General features: G+C 48.2%; 1 protein-coding gene across 1 annotated transcript in view; it reads right to left on the bottom strand.

Annotated features, from left to right (window-relative positions):
* The window catches only part of gprc5ba (G protein-coupled receptor, class C, group 5, member Ba), a 23,570-nt gene extending 18,401 nt beyond the window's left edge, over nucleotides 1-5,169 (bottom strand). Inside the window, 1 exon segment of the mRNA XM_048233425.1 lies at nucleotides 3,908-5,169. The gene's annotated coding sequence lies outside the window, so the exon portion shown is untranslated.
* Nucleotides 5,170-5,605: the final 436 nt, after the last annotated feature.

Genomic DNA, 5,605 nt, shown 5'->3' with positions numbered 1-5,605 from the left:
AGGGCTTGCTATAACAGGGTTGATCTTGTCACGATCCATTCAGTACATTGAACCCAGGGCTTGCTATAACAGGGTTGATCTGGTCACGATCCATTCAGTACATTGAACCCAGGGCTTGCTATAACAGGGTTGATCTTGTCACGATCGATTCAGTACATTGAACCCAGGGCTTGCTATAACAGGGTTGATCTTGTCACGATCGATTCAGTAGAATTATCCTACAGCTGACTATAACAGGGTTGATCTGGTCACGATCAATTCAATAGAATGAACCTGCTGCTTACTAGCCTGGGGATATCCATACCCCAGAGGCTATGAACCCCACTTCCAATGTCCCTAAAACACAGGCAGGCAAATACAATCGCTAATCTGACATGGACATGTATTTCTTTAAAAACCTTCGTTTACAAGATTGCTACACTTCTGAAACAATAGGGTAAGAGTTAATGCACCAATTAGAGTTTAATTTCACTGCTAATTACACCCCTGCTGGAAGCTGTAAGTCAGTGAACCTTTTCCAGAACCACTCCCACTCTCAATTACAATTGATAAGATCTGCGTGCTAATCAGGCTAACTGCTTACTATAACAGGGCTGATCTGGTCACGATCGATTCAATGGAATGAACCCAGGGCTGACTATAACAGGGCTGATCTGGTCACGATCAATTCAATGGAATGAACCCAGGGCTAACTATATACCAGGGCTGATTTAGGGCTGAGAAATTATAAAGAATTTCAGAAGTTAATGAGCGAATGAGGATGAAGTGGACTAAAGAAGGTGATTAGTAGATCTAGTCAGAAACAGGATGTGACTATAAACCAAAATAATTTCAGTTAGCACACAGTAGGCTAAATGGCTACTCAGTAGGGTGACCAGACGTCCCAAAAAATTCGGGACAGTCCCGATATCCAAGCAGTTGTCCCGAATCCCGAATCCTGCCCTAATTGTCCCGAAAATTATACTCAATCAGAATACTGAGTAGTTATTTTCTGATAAACATTAAAATGTCCGTAGAGAGGTTGAGTCGACTGCACGCAGCCCTCGACGGCAGCTAAGTGTCTGGATGCAGCCCCGGCTACTTTGTTTCTTTTTTGACGTTCTATAATTAGGTGCAAATATGCACTGATTTTAGCTCATTTTCATTCATTCCTTGACATGGCTGATGTACCGGAACCCCAACACGCCGCTAAAAAGCAAAAGAGTCTATGCAGGTACCGGGAGGAGTGGATGGGGGTACCCGTGGATTGACAAAGCCTTAAGCAACGAGATGAAAGCATTCTGCAAAGTGTGTAGAAGAGAGTTTGGTGTTTCTCACGGAGGGGAGGCGTCATGTGTGCAAAAAAAATACGTTCGGCCTAATGTCCGATGTCGTTTTAACATAGCCTAATCTACTTAATCTAACAATTATTTTGTATTCTTACTTAATGACCCATAGTTTTGGCAAGGCTTGTTATTAGCGTTAGGATATTATCCTTATTCAGAAAGGTCTGATTTGCACTGTTACGCAGTTTTTTTACAATGACTGTATTGTGAGGCAGAATTGATGTTTGAATGAAAATGTGTTTTGATACAGGTTTGAAAATTCATTATCTTTTATAATAGTCTATGTAGGCCTACAACCGCCCAGCGGAAAAAAAAAAAAAAGCGTCCCTCATTTCAGCCAATCTCATCTGGTCACCTACTACTCAGGCAAAAGGGGGAATGTGGGAGATGTATGTGTGTGCTCATGTGTGTCAGTGTGATGAATGAGAGATTCCCAGCCAGCATCAGGGCCACATCAGAGCCAGATCAAGCCCACATCAGGGCCACATCAGGGCCCTGTTACTCTCCACCCAAGCGGTCAGTCCCATTCACCCTTCAGCATGGGAGTTTTGAACAATACAGCAAAAAGATTCTGTTCTGCAACAATGTAAGGTTCTAAAATTCCATGTTCAATTCAATGAACCCAGATATTCTTTAGAACGTTCAGGTTCCAGTATTCTCGTCACATGGGTGTGACGGTACCAGCTGATGGGCCAATCCTCAACTGGTAATGCTAACATTAAACTAGAACAAAAAGGGTGACGCTAACAATAACTAGAACAATAATCAGATGAATGAACAATATACAAGATCAGAATCCAACAAACTTTAGAAGTCAGATTAATGAGCAATATTCCTCAGTGTTGCTTTATACTTATCAGACTGGACGTCGATATCGTTATTGTTACGGATCTCTTTACAGTAACAGTTCTGGGTGTGGTGGTGGATGGACCGTGAGTTTGTGTGTTGTGTGTGTGTGTGTGTGTGCGTGTGTGTGTGTGTGTGTGCGTGTGTGTGTGTGTGTGTGTGTGTGTGTGCGTTCGCGTGTGTGTGTGTGTGTCCACTCTTGGTAAGCATGCCCATCCTTGTTCCTACAGACCTCTCCAAAACCCTTTCTCCATTTCCTGAGCAAAACACACACACACATACACACACACACATACATACACAGACAGACAGACAGACAGACACACACACACACACACACACACACACACATAGACACACACACACACACAACCTCTCCAAAACCCTTTCGCAGTTTCCTGAGCTGTGCTGCCCATTTCCGGAGCTTCCTGTGTTCCATGACGACTGAGGGGCATCCAGAGCAGCATGATGTTCTAGTGAACTCTTCTTGCTCTACACCTCCATGGTCCTCCTGGTACACACACACACGCACACACACACACACACACACACACACAGACCTCCATGTTTCTGGTCCTATACCTGCCTATACCTCTGTCTGCATTCCATAGGATCTGACCAGTTCAGTTCAGTGTGTGTTAGAGTGTGTGTGTGTGTGTGTGTGTGTGTGTGTGTGTGTGTGTGTGTGTGCAGCTCAAGGGACACATACTGTGTGCGTGCGTGTCTGGCGTGTGTGTGTGTGTGCAGCTCAAGGGACACACACTGTAGATCACACTCTAAATTAGGAGCATGGCATCATACCTGACATTTCAGCACTGAGGCAACAGCCCTGTTTACAGTCTACAGGCCTACTGAGCAACAAAGCAGAACACACACACACACTGACACACACACGCTCACACACACATGCTCACTTACACACACACACACACACACACCACACACACACATAGGTCTGTGTGGACACTACACAAACACCACCACACCGTACACACCAATCACACAAACACTACACACACTCACAGCACACACACACACACACACACAGAAGCCTCCATGTTGATTTCCCATCCCAATCTGACAGCCACACGCGCTCCCTCACTGACTACCGTGGTGTTAGTGTGCACGTTCCGTTAAAAACAGGTCTTGGACACGCGCTCCCTTACTGACTACCGTGATGTAAGTGTGCACGTTCCGTTAAAAACAGTTATTGGACAGGCGCTCCCTCACTGACCACCGTGGTGTTAGTGTGCTCGTTCCGTTAAAAACGGCTCTTGGACACGCACTGACCGAGGACATATGCATGTATGCCGGAGGTCAGACCCGCGATCCCAACGCACGAGGAGCCCGCATTAAAAACACTGCTGGCAGCTGCCCTCCGGAGCGCGTACGGCCCGCCACTGGCGCGAGTCCGGTGCGCGGTGAGCTGCGTTAGTATACACTGTTCTCCGGTTCTCCGCTCTCTGCCAAGACGGACTGAAATATTTAGACGCGCATCTGCTGCGGCAGCATCCCCAAGTCACCGTCCGCCGCACAAAACTGGACATATTATAAAACCCATCCAGAATACGTAACACACTCGCGATTTAACTGAGGGCCGTGCCACTGCAGCTCGCTCGCGCCTGTACACACATGACGAGCACACATCAGCACACTCACACACCCATCATAATTTTGCAATACACACACTCACTCTGCTATTGATACCCAGCTGTGTATGTGTGCGCGAGACCTACCTTGAACGATGTAAACAAATCTGATGGAAACGACTGCAGAATGCACGTGTCACGTGTTTTCAGGGGTGAACCAAGAAAATGTCACATTTCGAACCGTCTCCCGCCGCGGAGCCTGGTAGTTCCCCACTCCATTCACGTAGTGTCGGCGTAGCAACTCACGCTCTCCGAGCAGTTTACTTCGTGCCGATGTTTGGCGAAACCCCGGGGAGCGAGATAGTCTCCTGATTCTTCGGGTACACTGGCTCACGAGTCGGTGGGAAGTCTTATCGGAGGTGGCAGAATCGGGTTATTGTCTTCGTTTCTCCCGAATCCTTTGTTCAGTCGTGCGTTTGGGGAGCTGCTCCGTCTGATCATAAATTAATGACACCGAACATAAATAAATCAAAGTGTCGAAGCCTGCACGAGCCTCCAAATAATATAGCAATCTCTGGGTTCCTCCAAAAACCGATGGATGTGGACTGTTCCGTTATCCCCGGTCACACCACATCAGCCTCCGTCAGTCTGAGGAAATTTGTCACGGTTGTGGTCCCCCTAATTTGCGTGGTGTTAACGTTAATCTCTCTCGGCACGTCCGGGGATCATGGCAATATCAGAGCGCAGACACACTCCTCACGCGCTCAACGGCGTTCTTGCGCTGACTCTCCTCCGCGAGCCACTGTCAGGGCTCGCACAGCAACGGGCTGTCTTGCTCTCCAGTCGTCTCTTTTGTCCGCGGACCTTCTCGCTGCTCTTCGCAGTCTGGAAATCACCCACTTCCCTTAACGCCCTTAAAACTCATTACCTGACAACCTACTACAGGAACAACTGTTCCCACGTAGGCCTGGCCGAACTCCCTCTCCGTCCTCTGAGCGCTCTGTCGGTCGTTGGGTCGTACCCTCACGCTTCAGCCGGGGCAACGATGAGCTCCGTGTTTCTCTTCTGCTTGAACACGCGCGTCCTCAGCTGTTCCATTCGATCAGTCTGAAGAGGCGTGCGCTGCTGACGTAGCTCCCGCCCGTGGCTGTGGCTGACTGTGGCTGAGCGTGCGCCTCTCAACCCTAATTCCAGGCCCGAGCGGCGCTTTCTGGAATGGAATATTCAAGCGAGAGGGACCCAGCGCACGCTGAAGACGACCATTCACGCCAGCGGCATAAAAACGCATACAGCACGAGGACACGGAGCATTGTTTTCTTCCACAAGGGCCGCAAACAATGGCGTTTCACAGACTTAATCTGGTGTTGTCTGTCACGCCGTCTGTCCCTGAATGACGCTATGCATGGAAGGCCAGGCAGAATGCATGACTTAGAATAGACCAGCACTCAACGGGATGCTTAATAATCTGTGATTTTCACTCTGGGCTGGCATTAACCCCCCCCCTAACTCTCTCTCTCTCACACACACTCTCTTTCTCATACTCTCTCTCTCACACACACATACTCTTTCTTTTACACACACTCTCTCTCCACCCCCTCTATGTCTCTCTTTCACACACACACACACTCTCTCTCTCTCACACACACACACACACACTCTCTCATACACTCTTGTATACCATATTGCCCCCCCCCTAGTATAGATCTCCGTCTGTGTTGTAGAGAGTGAAGTCCAGACGTCCAAGCAGGGACATATACATGCATGAGTTTGCCCACATCAGCCTGACTGTGTGTGTGTGTCTGTGTGTGTGTCTGACTGTGTGTGTGTGTCTGTGTGTGTGTATGT

The sequence above is a fragment of the Alosa alosa genome, chromosome 22 (assembly GCF_017589495.1).
Source record: "Alosa alosa isolate M-15738 ecotype Scorff River chromosome 22, AALO_Geno_1.1, whole genome shotgun sequence".
NCBI classification, from domain to species: Eukaryota; Metazoa; Chordata; class Actinopteri; order Clupeiformes; family Clupeidae; genus Alosa; species Alosa alosa.
The sequence above is the reverse complement of the archived record's forward strand: the minus strand, read 5'-3'. Positions and strand labels throughout refer to the sequence as shown.